Source organism: Canis lupus, chromosome 3 (assembly GCF_011100685.1).
Source record: "Canis lupus familiaris isolate Mischka breed German Shepherd chromosome 3, alternate assembly UU_Cfam_GSD_1.0, whole genome shotgun sequence".
Lineage (NCBI taxonomy): Eukaryota > Metazoa > Chordata > Mammalia > Carnivora > Canidae > Canis > Canis lupus.
Window position 1 is genome coordinate 74,147,461 of NC_049224.1, and position 20,809 is coordinate 74,168,269.

A 20,809-nucleotide genomic window follows, 5' to 3' on the forward strand; every position below is an offset into this window, starting at 1 on the left:
CGAAAGACCTCCCATTCTGGAAATGCAATGATTACTACATCAAGAGTCCAAGAGAAGACAAGACTGGAAAATACTTTGTTCTCTGTTTATACCATAAAATTCTGAATGGTAAAAGGGCCAAAACCAAAAATGGTTCACAGTTACCTATGTATTTTGGGGAAGGCTTGCATCAGTGAAACAGTACCAACCTTTTAGAAAGTGTCATTGGAAGGCAGTGTGGATGGATGATACAGTATCATGGTTAAACGTGTGACCAGTATTATAGACATGCTATTGGGGAACTTGAGAGGAAAGAAGAGCTATACTGTTTAATGTAAACAGGCTCTGAAGACCTGTGTCCTTGTGATTACAGCAATGCTACCATTTTCTCCTGATGGGACATATAAATTGAACCAGGGAGAATGCATTGGACAATACAATGCCTGAAGGGATGGTTCCTGAATTTGAACCGGAAGAGATGGTGCTTGGATCCTACAGAGAATCTTTCAACATGCCAACAGGACAATTAACAATACATAAGTAAATCTTCTCTGTCCATCTTCATAAATAAAACACTATACTTCTCATGGGTCCATGTATTTTGAAACATTTTTAAATCAAATTATTTGTAGAGTTAGGAGCTCTGTATTGCAAAAAATCTTTTCCCAGGGCCCTGTACTCCCTGGAGACAGCTCTGGGAAGGAGAATATCCTACCTTATGCAACCAGAACTTACCTTGCTTCTTATTTCTTGGCTGCTTAACTTGGATTGGTTTTAGTGTAAGTGGTTGACAGCAGGAGAGTTTTGTCTCAGGTCCTAATGGGTCAGGTGGCAAAATTCAATGGTAAGACCCATGGATCTCACAGAATGGCAAAGGCAAATTCTAGTACCACTGTATTAAGGTTGTTAGATATTCCTCCTATGGTTTTTATAAAAAATGGAAAGAAAGAGAGGTGTTTCTTATTTTATGTCATGATGGGTAAAAGCTCCACATTACTAAGTTCTGTTCTCCCTAAGGAAGAAGTTAGATTTTTAGTTATGTCTCAGAACTTTCTAAACCTAATGATCTGAAATATTTAACTTCCTGGCAGCAGTACCTTTGGCCCTGGGGAAAAAATAGGGCAGAGAAAGAAGCTATATATACACAAGGTTAGCTCTAATTGTCCATTAGGACCAATGTCTTCTTTTGATTCCAGGACTCAGTAGTCCTGGGGAGATCCAGAGACCCATCAGCCCTCAACCTCCTCCTGATTCCTTGATTTCTGGAAAAGAGTTGAGTCAGTCTCCCTGATACTGTTATTAGTATGATGGCCATGTGTGTAACAATACAGACTGCCAACACTTCTTGAGGTTTTTATGTGCCAGACACTGTTCTAAGGATGTCATGAGTTATACTTGCTAATTCTCATAGATCTATGAGTTAAACTTTATCATTAGTCTCATGTAACAAAGTACCCAAGGTGCCCAAAAGTTAAGGGTTTATGGCTAATAAATGACAGAAATGCAAGGCAGTCTGATTGTAGTGCCTGCTTTCCTATCTACCATGCTACACCGCCTCCCAAGAGTTTGCTAACTATTGGTTTCATTCATATTTATATTCACCATGAAGATGCTTGTTCCTACTAGACTAGATTGTAAAATACTAGACTGTATTTTTGGATGGAGGTGTCTTGTTGCTTAAGAGTGATTCTCATCATTCAGTGTATAACCCAAATGCTGCCAGGCTTCACTGTGGCTAAAATAAAGCACATCAACATCAATGACCCCAAATTCTTGTCTTACCCCCACCTGCTTAAACAGGACTTCTTGCCCTCCTGTAAAGGTCCCTGTGTATAGTGTTAGGAGATCCCAAGGAGGCTCAGTTCTGCTCACATGTCACATTGTCAGCTACATTCCCCATTTGGCACCACCATAGTCGTCTGCACAATCTAGCTAACTCAGGTGGCTAGAAATGGGGCCTTTCAAAGCCCTTGAAAGAGCCTTGCACTATTGACACTGCTGAGTGAAGGGGCCTCTTAGATGATGTTGCTGTCCATGCTATGGTGTTTTCTCCCAATAATCCCCAATTAATTTATCCTTGAGGTAAGGAAAAGAGTCATGCTTCCCAAAAAAGGGTGTCAACATCTCAGCATTCCAAAGCTGCAATGCTGGAATCCAAAATCTCACCAAGTCAACATGCTCAGCATCTCTCATTATCAGGGAAATGCAAATCAAAACCACAATGAGATATCACCTCACACCTGTTAGAATGCCCATTATCAAAAAGATAATAAATAACAAGTGTTGGCAAGGATGTGGAGAAAAGGGAATTCTCACTCCCTTGAGAAGGGAATTCCTTGTTGGTGAGAATGTAAATTAGTGCAGCCACTAGGAAAACAGTATGACAGTTTCCCAAAAAATTAAAAATAGAAATACCATATGATCCAGCGATTCCAAAGAAAGTGAGAACACTAACTTGAAAAAATATCTGGACCCCCCCTACCCCCGCCATGTTCACTGCAGCATTATTCACAATAGCCAAGATATGGAAAAAACCAAAGTGTCCATTAATAGATGAATGGATAAAGAAAGTCTGGTATAAATCTATCATGGAATATTAGCCATAAAAAAGGAAGGACCTCATGCCATCTGTGACATGAATGGACCTAGAGGCATTGAGCTAAGCGAAATAAGCCACACAGAGAAAGGCAAATGCTGTATGATCTCACTTATATGTAGAATCTAAAAAACAAAATGAAAAAAAAAAACAAAAAAACAAAAAAACAAATACCAAGCTCATAGATACAGAGAACAGATTCATGTTTGCCAAAAGCTGGCGGGTGGTGGGTGAAATGGGTAAAGGGAAGCAAAGGTATAAACTGCCAGTTATAAAAAAAGTCCTAGGGATGTAACGTACAGCATAATGACTATAGTTAATAACAATGTATTGCATATTTGAAAGTTGCTAATAGGGTAGATCTTAAAAATTCTCATCCCAAGAAAAAACGGTTTTGTAACTATATACGATGATGGACGTTGACTAAATTTATTGTGGTGATCATTGCACAGTATATACAAATTTCAAATCATGTTTTACACCTGAACTAATGTAATGTTGTACGTCAATCATGTCTCAATTTAAACAGTTAGGAGAGAAAAATAAGACAATCATACTAGTGTTTACAGCTTATTTAAAAATACTTTGAAATTTAGTGTCATATTAAATAACCCTGTTAGAAAACAGATAAACCTCTAAAAATAAAACTGAAAATTACTCAACTGGATGCACATAAATATACATCATAAACCACCAAATCTGTAATAGCCAATTAACTTTAAAAAAAAAAATAAGAAGTGGCTAGGGGCACCTGGGTGGCTCAGTGGTTGAGAGTCTGCCTTCGGTTCAGGTTGTGATCCTGGGGTCCCAGGATTGAGTCCTGCATCAGGCTCCTCATAGGGAGCCTGCCTCTCTCTCTGTGTCTCTCATGAATAAATAAAATTTTAAAAATAAAAATAAAAAGTGGTTATATACACAACCTCAGAAAACTTCATGATTAAAACCCACTAAGAAGAAAAACACTGCATATTCATTACAATAAAAATAGTCCTAGGAGTATGTGTAATCAACCTAACTGGTGAAAACTTTCTATAACTATTATAATATGAAAATAAAAATTTCTGTTCATTTTTAAAACATTGCCAAATACTCATTTGGGCTCTTTTCTATAATATTTTTCTGAAAAGTAGAAGTGAAAAAATCACTAAACGTTTTGATGCTTAGTAATAAATTTATGAGTGTTTAGTTGTGAATACTTAGCCAATTAGGCAAAAATTAATTTTGATCCTTTGCTGCTTCCCTTTCAGTTTTTGTCCATTATCGTTCCAGGGCTCATAATTGTATAGAGACCACAAAGTCATGTCATCTTTCTCAGTCTTTACAATTTATATAGCAAATTTGAATTAAAATTTAAAAAAAAATTTATTCTTTAGAAAGTTAAAAAAATCAGGGCACCGGGGTGGCTCAGTGGTTGAGCATCTGCCTTTGGCTCAGGTGGTAATTCCAGGGTCCTGGGATCGAGTCCCGCCTCAAGGTCTCTGCAGAGAGCCTGTTTCTCCCTTTATGTCTCTGCCTTTCTCTGTGTCTCTCATGAATAAATAAATAAAATCTTAAAAAAAACAAAACTTCAAAAAATCTGCTCCCCCAAGCCAAGCATGTTTGGGTTATAAAATGAAAACAAATAGCTGAACTACATATGTTGCCCAAGATTAGAAAAAAAACCCTCTGTCCTCAAAACCAAGTGTGCACATCTCAGCACTCCAAAGCCTCGGTGCTGGGATCCAGAGTTTTATTGAGCCTCTCATGAAATCTATTTGTTCAGCAGTCACTCCTAACATTTGTGGGAGCTCCGAACCACTCCAGGGGCCAAGGAGCATGCTTAGCACCTCATCCCTCCCACTTTCCTTATTCCTTTTACCTCTCCTTTGCAACCCTGCCCCCTGCCCCCACCAAGTACTCTTTCCTCCTCCCACCTATGCATATTAATATACACACAGAAACGGGGAGGAGTGAACATCATCCAACTAGCCCAACTTTTATTCCCAGTTTGGTTTCAGTTAGAACACACTGCTACATATTTTATTAGGCAAATTGGATGGAGACGTTTGCCCCATAAGGAGGCCCACAAGAGGATGAGGGTGGGGTGAGGATGAACAAATTCTCCATTGTCAGAACCTTAGAAAACCTTAGACCCAACATCTTCCTTAGGCTTTCAAATAAGCAGGAAGCTCGATCAGCTTGCAACTGACTTGATATTATAGCTAAAACCTGAAAGGACAGCAGTTCGCTTTTAATTTTTACATCTCTCGGTCTTAAAACTTAGCTACAAAAAAACAAAAACAAAAACAAAAACAAAAACCCACCAAAAACAAAACCCCCCAAAAATTAGCTTCAGGTCCCAAACTAGAAAGAACAAAAATGATATACGGAGGTCATTAAAAAGGAGAAACCAAACCAAATAACAACAAAAAAAGAAAATGAGAGAGAAAAGGACCGAGAGAGAGAGAGAGAGAGAGAGAGAGAGAGAGAGAGCAAGCTGGCAGGCGCCCACTATCCTGCAACTTCTCATTTTGCAGCGCGCCTCTAACCTTAAAGCAACTGCCGGCCCGGTGGAAGGCAAACGCCCTGGGGTTCACCAGTTTCACTTCACTGGTTCCCTCCTCACCGGGGATGGAAAGCAGAAGTTCACCACATGAAAATAGACCCCGTTGGGCATGCAACAGCAACACCGTCAGCAAAGCGTCTCTTCCTGTTAGTTCACTTCTTCAATTCTCAGCTTGGCTCTTTGCAACCTAATTAGTCGGGCTCTATGAGAAACCCTGCCTGGCCTTGAACCGGTGGCTTTACAGTGTTTGCTGAAGCTCCTGACCGCCCAGTGTTTCGGAAAGTCTGCTCTAAATTCCTTAATGGGCCCTTGTGCCGGAGAAAGAACTACAGGGAAAAACCTTTCTGACCCTCTCCAGAGCTCACCTTGACCCGGGGCACCTGTCCCAGTAGTCAGTCTTCAGAGAGCGGACCTGCAAGGGACTCAGGGCGTTGGGATGTTGCAAGAGAGCTGCCCTGATTTTTCTTTTGCTGTTTTCCCAGTTTTCTTTCTTTTTCCTCTTTTGCTACCTCGGAAAGGCAGAGAGTGAAGCTGCTTTTTGGGTCTACTCAATTCTTATTCCTGTCTCCAATCAGAAATAAGTGGGAAAAGAAAAAAAAGAAAGAAGAAGAAAGAAAGAAAGAAAGAAAGAAAGAAAGAAAGAAAGAAAGAAAGAAAGAAAAGAAAGAAAACAGAAAGAAAGAGAGGGGGGAGGGAGAGAGAGAGAGAAAAGGGAGGAGGGGAAGACCTGAACCTTCGCCTCCCCCCCACCCCCCTCCTCCTCCCTCCTTCACTCCCTCCCGCCCTCCCCCTCCTCCCATCCCTCCCTCCGCTCCTCCATTCTCCGTACTGCCTTCCTTCCTTGCTTCCTCCTTCCTGCATCCTTCCCTTCCGTCCGTCCTCGTCCTCCTGCCTCCCCGTTACCCCCCCTTGAAACCAGGGAAAGTCCTTGAAAGCCGGAACCTTGCTGCAGCCTCAGCATCACACCTGAGAGCTTGTTAGCGGCCTCACCTGAAAACTTGTTAAAAATGTAGTATTTCATGATTCATCCCAGACCTACTGAATTAGAATCTGCATTTTAACACCCCCCCCCCCCCCCGCCCCGTGATTCCTACGTACAATAAGGTTTGAGAAACTTGGAAAAGAAACTCGAAAAATGAATTCAAGTCTTGCCCCCAAGGGCGTGCCCTTGGGTGAAATTTTGGGATCACAGCGACACCTTGTGGTCGCCTTGGTAGTTGCTGTTGTGCTTTCCGTGGGGGACAAGCAGCACCTGAGGGCAAGCGGGTTGGTTCATCCCTGGATCCCTGGAGCGACAGGTGACCGTTGTACCAGCGCCCACGGGTCTCTCTCCACCACGCTGTCAACGGAAGGGATCCGGGCCCTCTTTGAAGGATGCCTTCTGCTGGAGCTTAGGACGGCTGGTGGGCAGCTGAAACAGCAGGACAACAGATCTCAAAGCATTTCTTCACCCTTCACTAGACTTTTCATAAAATTCACAAAGCCATTAAAACTCAGAGGCACAAGATGGTTCTGGAGATCACCTAGATGAGTGGTCCTCACCTGTCGAGGATGACGATCACGATATAATATGGTTATTACTGAACATTTGTTTCAAGGGCTGGTCTAAGTGCCTGCATGCATGAAGTCCTTTAAACTCCACAAGCCAGCGAGGCAGATGATAGTATATTATCTCTGTTTTGTGGATCCTCATCCACTAATTTTGTTAGTAGTCGTTGTTGGTTGAGAAATATCTAGACCGACATGAAACTATTATGATGAATCTCGTAACTCTCGAAAATAAATTTGCATTGAACGAAGCTCGATGGCTTCATACAATACATATTTTGGGGAAGAGTAGTGCAGATGTAGAAGGTTTGTTATCTTACTCAGCCTCAGGCTGTGCTTGGGCACAGAGAGACTTTTGGCTTCTTGCAACAGCTCCAAGGCTCTCCAAAGGATTCGTAGCCCACAGGCTGGGAATCCCCAATGTAGAAGCAACCCTATTGTTGATGCCATACCATACAATCCTGAACACACCTGATTTTATCTGGGCTCTGATCCACAAGAGGATCAAGGCCTGCCTTGGCCTTGGATGGCAGACTTTGGGGAGTAGCAGATGAGGACATTGACTTCAAGGAAGTTACCAATGGCTACACATCTAGCTTGAAAAGCTACACTATAGTGTCCATGGCCAATCTCTTTGTTCTGTTCTCCAACCTATACACCCTAGGAAGAATAATTTTCCTAAAGCACAGTTATTTATTTGGGTTAGTCTCCAACTCAAAATTAACTCCAATTATGCCCAGCTGGCTACATGAGATAAAGCCCATTCTGATTACCTTGGCTTTCAAAGCAAAATCTTACACCAACTAATCACTTGCTTGTCGCTATTCTCTTCATGTCTCCTATGCTGTCTAGACTATTCCTCGTGTCCTCTGGGTTGTCAGGCCTCAGAGGAGACCTCTACGAGGCCAGCTAGTGGCTAGGGTGACCCTCCCTGGGAAGTCTCGCCTTGGTTAAGTCACTTGGAATGCAGTGTTAGATCCTACGTAGACACAGAAGTTTGACAGCCTTCTCTTAAGAGCAAACGGAGGTTTACTGTAAAAAATATAATTACTGATTTGACCACATAAGTGCACATGCTGGTGGGTATTCTCTTCTACTGGCCCTTATTGGAAGAAGTAGCTTGGTCAGCATGAGTCTTAGCCGTTTCTTGTTTCTGGCTGCCCAGTATCAATTCCCTCTTCCTAAAAATACATTATTTCCTTTTTAGGCATCATTTCTTCCCACTGGATATAGTCTGTGAGACAGTGACCAAGATTCTGGCACTTTCTGGTTAATGGGTAGAGAGGTGGCCCAGGTTCTTCTTTTTTTTTTTTTTTTAAGATTTTATTTATTCATGAGAGACACACAGAGAGAGAGAAGCAGAGACACAGGCAGAGGGAGAAGCAGGCTCCATGCAGGGAGCCTGACATCCCATGTCTCCAGGATCACACCCTGGGCTGCAGGCGGCGCTAAACCGCTGCGCCACTGGGACTGCCCAGTGGCCCAGGTTCTTAGAACAGTAGATAGTTGCATGCTCTCTTCCTGTATTTCAATCTTGACCAAAGGATCAAAGAAATAGAAAATAATTCTATTTTATCTCCACACTGGTGCCCTGGTCTTCTTCCGGAGCAGCTTCTTTTAGATTTCCTGGTGGTCTTCAAATTCTATCCTCCAGGGGAGGAGGTAACTGGGTGATGGGCATTAAGGAGGGCACATGATGTAAAAGACTGCTGAATCACTGAACTCTACCTCTGAAACTAATAATATACTATATGTTAATTAATTGAATTTAAATCTAAAAAATTGTTTTAAATTCTATCCTCCAGAAATATCCTAGTTCCTGTTTCCAAGTCTCCATTTCACTGATTCTGTGAGCCCTTGACATCCTTCCCCCTCCCAAAAAAAAACTTTAAGTTAATATGCTATGCAACTATTTCTAGAATATGTTGTGTAAAAAACAACCCTTCAATTCTCAGTTGTTTATACCAACAAGAATTTATTTTCCAAAGTCACAGTAGTTTGGGTCAGCTGGGGCAGTTGTGTTTCAGACTTCAGGTCTGGTTAGGTCTGTTCCACGTGCCTCTCATCTGAAGACAGAAGCAGCTCTTCAGGGCATGCTCTTCTCATGGTAGATGGTATGGGGCAAGGTAGCCCACACAAGCACATTTAAACTCTCTGTCGAGCATTATACATGTTAGTCTGCATTTCGTTGGCCAAACCAAGTCACATGGTCAAACTTAAACTCACTCGTGCGGGGATATGTATTCTGCTTTACTCTATAGGCAGGCACCACAAAGTCCCCATTGAAAGGGCATTGGCGTATTTGTATCCTGTTGCAAGTAGAGGGTGCAAAATTAGGACCATTAACCTACCTTGGTTAGCCAGAAAGTAATAAAATGTTAACAGAAATTAATTTCAACATAGTTAATTTTATCCATCTTTGCCATGATGGTTTGTGTTGTCTACCTCTTGTTTAAGAAATTTCTGGTCCTGGGACGCCTGGGTGGCTCAGTGGTTGAGCCACTGCCTTTGACTCAGGGTGCGATCCTGGAGTTCCAGGATCGAGTCCCACATCCGGCTCCCTGTGAGGAGCCTGCTCTCCTTCTGCCTATGTCTCTGCCTCTCTGTGTTCTCTCATGAATAAAGAAATAAAATCTTAAAAAAAAAAAAGAAATTTCTGGTTCTTTGACCCAGGAATATGGTAAAGATAGTCCTTTTTATTTTGCTTTTCATATTGAAGTGGGCACCCAACTTTGAATCTTTGCTAATGGCTGACCAATTGGCTCAGTCTTGGTTTTGTTTGTTTGTTTTAAAGATTGATTGATTGATTTTAGAGAGAATGTGTGTGCACATGTGAGCAGGGCCTCCGAGGGGCCAAGGGAGAGGGAGAAAGAATCTCCAGTAGACTTCCTGATGAGCATGGAGCCCATGGGGGTGGGGATGGGGGAGCTCAATCCCAAGACCCTAAGATCATGACCTGAACCAGAACCAAGAGTTGGACGCTTAACAGACTAAGCCACCTGTGTGCCCCTGCAGCCTTATTTTTTGAATAGTTCATCCTATTCCCACTGACCTGTAATGCCACCTTTGCCATAGACCAAGCTTCCATAAATGCCAGAGTGCCTTTCTGGATTCTCTCTTCTGTTTCATTATTCTGTTCATCAACTTCAGGGCTGATATTGCCCTTCTCAATTATTCCATGTTTAATCTTTATTTAGAATCAACCTATCAAGTTCCACATATGCACACTAAAAATATCGATCAATATTTTGTTTGGAATTTCTTTGAATTAAAGATTAATATGGGGGGAAAGAGGTTTTTCAAGATAATAAGTCTTCCTCCCAATGGAGGGCTTCTAATTGCATTCTGCAAAGTTTTATAATTTTCTTCTTATAGCATGCAATCATTTGTTAGATTTATTCCTAGAAATTTTATTTTTATGCTGTGATTTAAATGTAATCTTTTAAAAATTACATCTTTTAATTATTTGCTGCATATATAGAGAGAACATGATCAATTTTTGTATGTTGCTCTCAAAGCCAGCAATCTTTATCATATAGCTACCATTTATATAATCCTTACCATGTGCCAGGCACTGTCCTAAGCATTTTATATGTATAGAATACATTCAAATTCACAATGACTCTCTGAAGGAGGTATTATTATTATAACTATTTATATATAAGGGAACTGATGTTTAGAGAAGTGCAGAGAGATTAAATAAATTGTCCCAGATCACAAACGGTGAAGCCAGGATTCAAACTCATTGTCCAATATCCAGGGCTATAACCATGAAACTGTATTTGCCTCTTAACCTTGTCAAGCTTTTGCATTAATTCAAATGATTTGCTTGCCTAGTCTCTTAGGTTTGCTGTGTAAACCATGAAAACAACAAATACTTTAAAAAAACAACTAGCAAATACATAGTTAACACACTATTGAAGCTGTGCAAGGGTTGTGTGTGTGTGTGTGGGTGTTAGAAGGAGGAGCTTTATAAAAAGCAGCATTCTCAGAGCAAATGGAATTCCCCAAACCTTTGGGATTGCTGGTATACTTCACGGAGGAGCCAGGCATTTCAGGCAATGCAGTACTAGTCACGTCAGGGCATCCAGAGAGGCCTGAAAGGGGAAAGAGGCCCAGGGCCAAGTGCAACAGACAGTGTCAAATGACAGGCCCTCTCCTTCCCCACCCCACCCCCAGATTTGTGCTGAATCCAAGGCCATTTGGGCCCCTCCCTCTCACAGAGCCAGGCCTAGGGGGCCATCTCTGGAGGCTGAAATACGACAATCCCATGGGCTTCTGCTCCAAACAGGCTTGTGTTTGAAACCACTGTATACTTGGCTCTGGTTGTACACACATGACTTTCCTGGTGCTGGAAAAAAGCGGGGAGGGGGAATCAGGAGGATGAAAGGGGAGGTCTTGAGGGATGGGGAATTCTTTTTCCAGTCTAGTGAATGAGGTTAATAAGTGGAAAAATAAAACTACTCTCCGTGAAGGGTCTTTGGAAGGGTTACCAGGCCACAGTAATTAAAAGCAAATTAAAAGGCTATATCATTCATGCAGCCTCAATGGCCTGTCACAGCTCTGAGGGAGCTGAGTCTGCTTTGGGGCAGTGGAGGGAGAGCGGGCAGGAGGGAGGGTGGGAAGGAGGGAGAGCGGGGAGGACTGGGGGTCCTTGCATGTGGGGTGGCCACCAACGAGAAGCAGGGATCCTGCCTATGTCTCCCTCTGTGGCATCCCAAATGCTAATTCATGAATTAGGGAATTGATGGGATGATCATCTTCCAAAACCCCACGACAGACTGAACATTTGTTCACACATTTCCAAGAAATGTTTTCTAGGGCTTTGTATGGTGTGGAAAAAAACCCACACCGAGCCAACCTTCAGTTTGGTCATCTTGAGGGAGTCACTTGATTCTCTCTCTGGCTCTCAGTTTCCCCTCTGTAAAATGAAGGTGCAAACTAGATAAAAAAAAAAAAAAATTTTTTTTTTTTTTTTCCAAACAAGTGCTCTCCTGAGTCTTCTCTGAAACTCGGGGCAGGTAGGAAGAAGAGAGATAAAAATATTCATTAAGCAATTCAGCCCTTACGGCTTCTGTCATTTTTGACCTCAGACCACTTGTGACATCACCTGGTTGAGCAGTTAATTCTAACAAGCTCATTTCTGTGACATGCTAATGCTGTCCACAGTTCTGGGTGACCCCAGAGGTCTAGGCGCTGCCTCTGCACGGGTTTGGCCCCTCTTGCCACCTCGTAGGAGGTGTGGAAGGCAGCCCACATCATGTCCTTCTCAGGAAGACTGACCTGTGACAAGCCACTGGGTGGGGAGAACTCAGGCAGGTTCTGGGCCAGCAGAGGAAACCTTGAGGCCCACGTCGAAGTGGGTCCCAGAGAGCTACATCTGTATTGCATGAGAGTCTAGAGTTTCCCCATGAAACCTTTCTTGAAACCCCAAATTCGGGTTGTGATGTTGTTCCTGTTGTCCAAAGCACCCTGGTTATTTGCTAACCGAGAACTTAAAATTTGTTAGTGGTATTGCCTGTATCCATACCCAGGCTGCATGTGCCCTTTCTCTGGTCTTGAGGTCAGAAACCATGACTTTACCCAAAAATCCCCGCACCTAGCAAAGTCCTCACCATACAAAGGTGACGATATTCTTCAAAAATAGCAGCAGCAATATTTCCAGTGTCAAACGTTCCATTCCCCTCCCCAAGGCAGGATCTATTTCCCCTCCCCTCGGGGATGGGTGGGGAGGGGCAGCTCCGTGACTGCCTCCACAAATAGAATCCTGCAGAAAGCTTGATTTCCAAGGCTAGATTATAAAAAGAAATAAGGCTTCTGCTGGACGCCACCTCCCTTGGGATGCTCACCCTTGAAACCAGCCACTAGCTTGTGGGGAGCAAACGATGCCCCCAGCTGACAGCCAGCTTCCACTGCCAGACAGATGAATGAAGGGACCTTCCAATGATTCCATCCTGTAGACTTCAAGTCTTCCAGTTGAGGCATCAGACATGGGAGGGCAAGACAAGGTGTCCCTGGTTTGTCATGTGCAAATTCTTCACCCACAGAATCTGTGAGCATAATAAATGATGGCACTGCACCACTAAGTGTTGGGGATGTTGCCCAGCCCTAGTGTTTGGAACAGTGGTCTATGATAGACACTAAATACATCAGTGAACAGCCAGCTGTAGGTTCTAGAGGATCCCTGTACCCTCCTGGACCCTCCGAGGATGTAGAAGAGAGAGAGAGTCATTTCAGGAAGTAAGTAGAAGTATACTTTGTTTCTCTAAAGAGTTAAGGCATATGTATCTATAAATACCTACTCGACTATAATAATAGAAAAGATTCTTTTAAAAATCAGGATCCTATCAAGCCATGAAAAAACATGGAGGAAACTTTAATGCATATGGCTAAGTGGAGGAAGCCAATCTGAAGAGCCTATTGACTGCAGGTTACAGCTACTAAGACCTTCTGGAAAAGGTGTAAGTAAAAAAAAAAAAGAGAGAGAGAGAGAGAGAGGAGAAGGTGTGAGTATGGGAGCAATAAAAAATATCAGTGGTCGCCAAGGTTTAGTGGGGAGAAGATGAATAACAGCGCACACAGGATTTTTAGGGCACTGAGACTATTCTATATACTATAACGGCGGATACATGTTATTATATACCCAAAGCTATAGGATGTACAACACTAAGCGTGAACACTAAGGTAAACTATAGGCTTCATTGGTTTGTCAGTGTTGGTTTCGAGATTATAGTGTTGGTTTCTCGACTATAACAAATATACCACTCTGGTGTTGATGGTGGGGTCACCTGTGCTTGGGTGGGGACAGGAAGTATATGGGAAAATCTGCATTTCCTATTTAGTTATGTTTTCTTTCCATTCCATTTTGCGGTAAACCTAAACTGCTCTAAAAAAATAAAGGTTGGGGCACCTAGCTGGCTCAGTCAGTAGAGCATGAGACTCTGGATCTTGGGGTTGTGAGTTTGAGCTCCATGTTGAGTGTAGAGATTACTTTAAATATAAATTAAAATAAATTAAAAATAAGGTCTATTTCTTTAAAGGCCATTTAAATATGGCCTTATTTAACAGCCTAGGGATTCCTTCTTCCCTCTCTCCAACCTTCTTGCAAACAAACAAGCTGTGGGTTTCTGGTGTTTGCATCATTGCATTAGAGCTTGAGGGTGAATCCAACCATGTACACCATGGGTTAATTTGCCCCAGGACTTAGTCTTTCCTTCTTCTTTCCTTTCTTTGGTGGACTGCATGTTAGCTGGGAGCTGATCTGTTTCTAACATAATTTAAGGAGTCCTCTGTTGTTGCTTTGAGTGACAGGAAAAAAACTTGAGCCTTAGAAGGCACAGAACTAAATGAATGGCTTAGGAAGAGATTAAAACAAGGACTCCAGGGCAGTTTGAATAATTAATTAAGCCTTCATTATCCTTGTTTCTCTAACAGTTATTAATTAACTCTTTTCTATAAAAATATCAAGGGAATCATCATTCTTAAAACTGGCCAACATAAACGTGATGTTTAATTTTGTGTTGTAATTAAAATTGGATGTTAAAATGGGCTTTTATTGTTATATCTATTTATTTAATAGGTACCTCCTCAGAAAATTCAGCAGCTGACCATGTCGTTTCCACATGATCTGGATAGAAGCTTAATTTATATGGACGTGTGTGCATGTTTACACAGTTGCTAAACATCTTGGAAGAAGAGTGGTTGTCTCTCTGTGCCACAGAAATTTCTAACCTCCATGGGAGTAGAGATTTGATGACTGGGACACCAAAGGTTCAGTGGGTTGTGACACCACAGGACAGGAAAATGCATGACCAGAAGCCTAGGCTGACAAGGGGGAAGTCTAAGAGCTGTTCTGTGAGGTTTTGCATAGAAATCATCATAACAATATGTTGGCTACTTGGATTGAAATTTAAGAAAAAGAAATCATTATAACAGAGAGTTTCTTTTTATTAGTTAAAATATTTTAAGAATGTGCATTTGTTAATCATTTTTTAGTTTTATCCATGTTCAACATGTACAAAGGTTAACATGTCAAATGGTTTTATTTATTGAAAGATTTTATTTATTTATTTATTTATTTATGATAAAAAGAGAGCATGAGCAGGGGGAGGAGCAGAGGGAGAGGGAGAGGGACAAGCAGACTCCTTACTGAGCATGGAGCTCACCATGGGACTTGATCCCGGCACCTTGGGATCATAACCTGAGCTGAAGTCAGATGCTTAACAAACTGAGCCACCCTTGCCCCTCAAACGGTTTTATAAGGCTTCAATTGAAAACCAGCCATCTTCTACTGTCCCTTCCCATTCCTGCTTTCTTCTCCACAGAGATGATCACTTCTGTTACCTAAAGCTGTTTCTTCTGGAGCAAGTGTGTCTCATATTTCTAAAATATAAGCTCATACTACCATTTTTCATACTTTCATTTGCAAAATGGGTTCCACAACCCCCTAAGTTTGGTGTGAGCATTAAAAGGAATTAATTCAGGGGCATCTAGATGGCTTGGTCAGTAGAGTGTGCAACTCTTGATCCTGGGGTCATGAGTTCAAACCTCACATTGGACACAAAGCTTACTTAAAAATATAAAATGATAAAAAAAGGAATTAATTCATATAAAGCACCTTTAACAGTGTCTGGCACTATTGTTATATTAACTTTTTGGTTTTAGTTATTACCTATTGTCTTCTTACCATTATGTTTAGCTCTATTGTAACACCCCCTTTACACACACACATACACATACACAAACAGTTTCTCCTCCTGGCCAGTATTTTTTATTATAAATTTAAAAAATTTCATGTCGTAAATATCATAAATAAAAAAAATTATCATAAATTTTTAAGATCCATATTTAGTGTTTACACTATTATAACCTTGAGTATCTATAGCTGAGCTACATAGAATATTATGATTACATTTTCTTACTGGAGTTAATCATTATCTCTTCTTTTTACTTATGTATTTGCTTAGTATAATTCTGACACTAATTGTGATGTGTGTGTTTTTTCCCACACCAGCAAAAATTCTCTGACACCAGCTAAGTGTCCTGCAATTCAATTCAGTTCTGGCACCATGTGCCTGGAGCTAGTGTCAGATCCCACAGGTTAAGGGTTTGGTCCCACAAGACTGGCCTCTGTCCCATTTCAGATGCAAAATAGCAAGTCCAGGTTGTCACTTGTGCTTCTAACTCACTGGCTATAAATCAGAGTTCAGGTTCCCTCCTTTGATTTGATTAATTTGCTAAAGTGGCTCACAGAACTCAGAGAAACATTTACCTTACTAGATTACCAGTTCTTCATAAGTGGATATAACTCAGGAACAGCCAGGTGGGACAGCTGCATCGGGGGAGGAGTGTTGGGAAAGGGTGAGGAACCTCCATGTCCTGCCTAAGCAGCCACCCTTCCTAAATATCCAGGAAGCTTTCCAAACTCCATCCTTTTGGGTAATGATGGAGGCTTTATTACCTAGGGACGATTGATTAAATCACTGGCCTTTGGGTACTGAGTCAACCTCCCAGCCCCTCCCCCCTTTCTGGAGGTCAGGAGGTGGGACTGAAAATTCTAACCCTCCAATCACGTGGTTGGTTCCCTGGCAACCAGCCCCCCCCATCCGTAGATTATCCAGGGGCTTTCCAAAAGTCACCTCATCAACATCACAAAAGACATTTGTGTTACTCTAATCACTTAGGAAATTCCAAGGGTCTGGGGAGCTCTGTGCCAGGAACAGGGGCAAAGACCAAATGTATATTTATTATAAATCATAATGTCACACTTCACGTTCTGCATGCTACTCCTTAAATCATTCCCAACCCCTCCACCAGAAATGTAAATCTCTTCTCAATATGTTCTACAAGTGTAAAAGTTTAGGGGGGAGATACCCTTTCCAGGGTTCTCTCTTCTGCTGTCTGTGCTGGGAAGTTCTAAAAGTCAATTGCACAGCTGTGACCTCGGGATTGCCTTTGACTATTAGCCCAAAATTCCTTTTTGTTCTTCTTGACAGTAGATCCTCTTTTTTCCCCCCTTCCCATGAAATCATCTTTTTGCTTTACATTTTCATTTTGAGTGAGCACATCCTTCAGTAGGATGAATAGGTTAGGTTATGAATGGTTATGAATGTCTAGGTTATGAATGTCTACAAATGACTCACTTTCCTACATGATTGATAGCTGGACTAGGTATAGAATTCTAAGTGGAAAATATTTTCCCCTTAGAAATGTGAAGACATTTTTTCTAGCTTCCCCCGCAGCACTTGAGAAGTCTGATATTTTACCTTTTGAACGAGGCTTGTTGCTTCCTCTCTGGATGTGTTTAGTATCTTCTCTCTGTCCTTGGAATTCCAAAATTTTACAATTATGTGTCTTGGTGTGGGACTTTTAAAATTTATTATGCAGGTGGGGTACCTGGGTGGCTCAGTCAGTTAAGCATCTGACTCTTGATTTCAGCTCAGGGTCGTGAGATTGAGCCCCATGTGGGCTCTGTGCTCAGCGGGGCATCTGCTTGAGGTTCTCTCTCTCTCTCTCTCCCTCTGTCCCTCATGCTTTCTCTCTCTAAAATAAAATAAATAAATCATTTTTAAAAATCTATTCTGCAGGGAACACAGCGAGTCTTCTCAACATGAAAACTCATGTCCTTTTGAGTATTTCAATCCCTCTATTTTTCTCTTTCTGGAATTTTTATTCAAACATTATAAATTTTGGTCTGGTCTCCAAATTTTCTTCTTTTTTTTCTTATATTTCCATCTCTGATATTTTTCTACTTTCTCAAAATTTATTTTCCAACCTTCCTATTATATTTGCATGTCTGCTGTCATAGTTAATTTCCAAGGGCTTTTATATAACCTCCTGATATCTTTCTTTTTGTTTTCCTCTGAACATATTAATGACAGAATTCTGAGGTTTTCTTCTGCTCTTTGCGTTATTTCTATTTCTACCGAGCTCTTCAAAAATTTATTATTTGTTTTGATCTCAGTGTTCCTATTAGAAAGTTTTCTCAGGGGGATCCCTGGGTGGCGCAGCGGTTTGGCACCTGCCTTTGGCCCAGGGCATGATCCTGGAGACCCGGGATCGAATCCCACGTCGGGGATCCCGGTGCATGGAGCCTGCTTCTCCCTCTGCCTGTGTCTCTGCCTTTCTCTCTCTCTCTCTCTGTGACTATCATAAATAAATAAAAAAAAATTTTTTTAAAAATTTTTTTAAAAAAAAGAAAGTTTTCTCAGATATTTGGTCATCCTTAGCTCCCATCTCACATTTAAGAGTGAGGCACTAAAAAAATGGATGAGAAGCTGTGTGGGGTCAGTGTGTGTGATTGTGTGTGTGTGTCCATGTGCACACATATCTTGTTAGGGCTATGGGGAGCTTGCCAATGGGTGGAATTCTTTGTAGGGTGATCTTGATGGGCTGTCAGCAATCCAAGACCAGAGTGGAGGAAAGGGGATAAAGGTTCAGAGTTTAGGAAGTAAAATTCTATTTCATTCTCAATTTTCTGTTTGGTGCCCTGCCCTGATGTCACTGAATCTAAGTCCCTCTGGCCTACCTTCTTTAGAGAGTTGGCCTCTGGATTTCTGTGGGGGAAGGTAAAGGTTGACAGTGGAGGTGTCTGTGTACTTTTTGTACAAACTTGTACCTTCTGTTTTCAGCCTCACTTTCATCCCAGAGCTGCCAACTGAGAGTCTTTCCAAGATTCTGTGACAAATCAGCTCCTTCCAGGTGGCCCCAATGTTAGCAGTGGTTCAGCCTCTTTTGGTCAGCTAAGTCAGGAAGCACTAGTTCATAAGCTTCCCAGCTCCCAAAATATTTATTTCATTTTCCACTTTATTTTTCTTTTGTCTTTGGGGCGGCATGGGGAGACACAAAACTGTAAATGGTCTTTTCAACTTGCCACATTTAGCAGGATTTTTGAGGGATAGAATTCAAACAATGTAGTGACAAAATATAAACTGAGCTATGTTAATTTAATTCCTATTAGATTCAGTGCTGACTTTTAAAATTTCCTGGGGATAGTACATCTGGTTGTTTTTATAGGGTTTTATATTTCTGTAGGTATCCCATTTGTGTTGCCTGTTTAGATCAGGGGGACAAAAGCACTGGAAATTAATAAATCACCTCAAGAATTAGAAAAAGAATAGAATACCCAAAGAAGCAGCTGGAAGGAAATTGCAAAGATAAAATCAATCAAAACCAGGGGGCGCCTGGGTGGCTCAGTCAGTTAAACATCTGACTCTTGGTTTCAGCTCAGGTCTTGATCTCAGGGTCATGAGTTAAAGCCCTGTGTTGGGCTCCACACTGGGCGTGGAGCCTACTTAAAAAAAAAAAAAAGTCAAAATGAACTGGGAAACAATGTACAATAGAGAAACTCAGCAGAGTCAAAAGTAAACCCTGGTGAGACTGATCATGAACAAAAAAGAGAAGACCTAAATTACCAATATCAGAAATGGAAAAAAAGACTTTACCTTAGAGACTAAATACATCATATTATGAAAAATTACATATTTAAGAATTTTATATAAATTGGACAAATTCTTAGAAAAATAACCTTGCAGAATTGACATTAGGCATCTGAATAGTTCTTTAAATTTTTTTTTTTTAAATTGAATCTGTAATTTAATCCTTCCCATAAAAAACAAAAAGAACCCTCCAGGCTAAAATGGCTTCACCAGAGAGTTTAACCAAAGCTTTAAGAAATAAGACCAATTTCACACAAACTCTGCCAGAGAACAGAAAAAGTGGAACAATTTGCAAGCTGTTTTAGGAGGTCAGCATACCCTTGGCACCAAAATTGAACAAGAACATTTTAAGAAAAGAAAATTAGAGGCCAATTCCACACATACATGAAAAAAAAATCCAGAATAGAATATTAGTAAGCTGGACCCAGCCATGTATGAAAAATAAAAAACATCATGACCACATTTATTTATTAAAGCGTTTATTGCAGAACTCCAAGGTTGATTTCCCTTCCAGAAATCATCACCCTGGCCAAAGAAAAGCCGCATTTGTGTTGAGGTGACTGTTTAATAGGCTCTACTTTAAGCAGAGTTTTGGACACCTGAGTACTTTTCTCTACAATGCACTAACCAAGGCAGAAATGAAGAAAATTTGTCCAAAGTCTAGTCAAGGCCATGTTCGTTGGGGTGGGAGTAGAGAGCCAGGCAAGCTGGAAAGCACAAAGCCCAGGACCTAGATCTAGACATGGAGGAGGCCAAGTGTAGGGAAAGAGGCCCCAGTACCCAGTAAGTAGGACCCTCAATAGGTCGCACATCCCACCCCATCCCCCATCCCCCATCCCCGCCCCTGGACCCACCACCTTCCAATTCATACAAAGCTTTCCTAAGGAGAATATGCATTCTGGTTTTCAAAATATGTCAGTACTCCCCAAAAAGATATTCAATGTTTAATAATAAGTACCCAGTCCAACTTCCTTCTGCTAACATCCCAGTTGGGTTAGCTGGGTTCCAATTGTTCCACAGATGAGCCATGGTCGTCTGTGACACACTGACCCAGAAGGGGAGGGGCTTGCAGGAAAGCATCCAGAGCTGACCCACCTCCCTCCCCTCAGTCACACCAGCCATTCCAGAGACATCCATCTCCTGTGGTATGCCCAGCTACCCATGGTTATTTCTTGGAATCTTGGATTAGCCTTTTTTTTGGTTTGTTTTGCCCCCTCATTTTTTTTCTTTTTCTTCTTTTTTTAACCATCAGAGGTCTTACTCTAGCCTACCAGGTAAAAGCGCTGCTTCTGAAGACAGTTCTGGGTTCAGAACTTGTGATGACACCAATCGAAGTCAATTTAATTAGACACATCTCTTGGTTCCTTCTGTTGCCATAACAGGCGTGAAGTAAGTGAACGTGAGTGACTCCCTCCCTCACTATCTCGCTACCAGGTTATAATTCTGCCGCAGAGATATTTAATAAGTAAATGGTTATTAACAAGCGAGTCCTGAAGCATTTCTGCAAACTGTCAGTTAGCTCGAAGGAAGGCCCAGCTTTCTGCCCCTTCACGTGCTTCATCGACTGCCTGGCCCGATAAGGTCTTTTTTTTAATATTTTATTTATGGGACGCCTAATAAAATCTTTTAAAAAATAAAATAATAAAATAATTTATTTATTTATTCATGAGATACACAGAGAGAGAGAGAGGCAGAGACATAGGC

General features: G+C 41.5%; 1 long non-coding RNA gene across 3 annotated transcripts in view; it reads left to right on the forward strand.

Moving 5' to 3' along the window:
* The window catches only part of LOC119876151, a 53,653-nt gene that overhangs the window by 12,945 nt on the left and 19,899 nt on the right, over positions 1 to 20,809 (forward strand). The window contains exon 3 of one of the 3 annotated variants that reach the window (XR_005357295.1): positions 14,248 to 14,637. The exons of 1 other annotated variant lie outside the window; for it this stretch is intronic. This is a non-coding gene — a long non-coding RNA (uncharacterized LOC119876151). Of the gene's footprint in view, positions 1 to 352; positions 571 to 14,247; positions 14,638 to 20,809 lie in introns of those variants that run through there. One more of the 3 variants, XR_005357294.1, reaches the window with a different exon arrangement.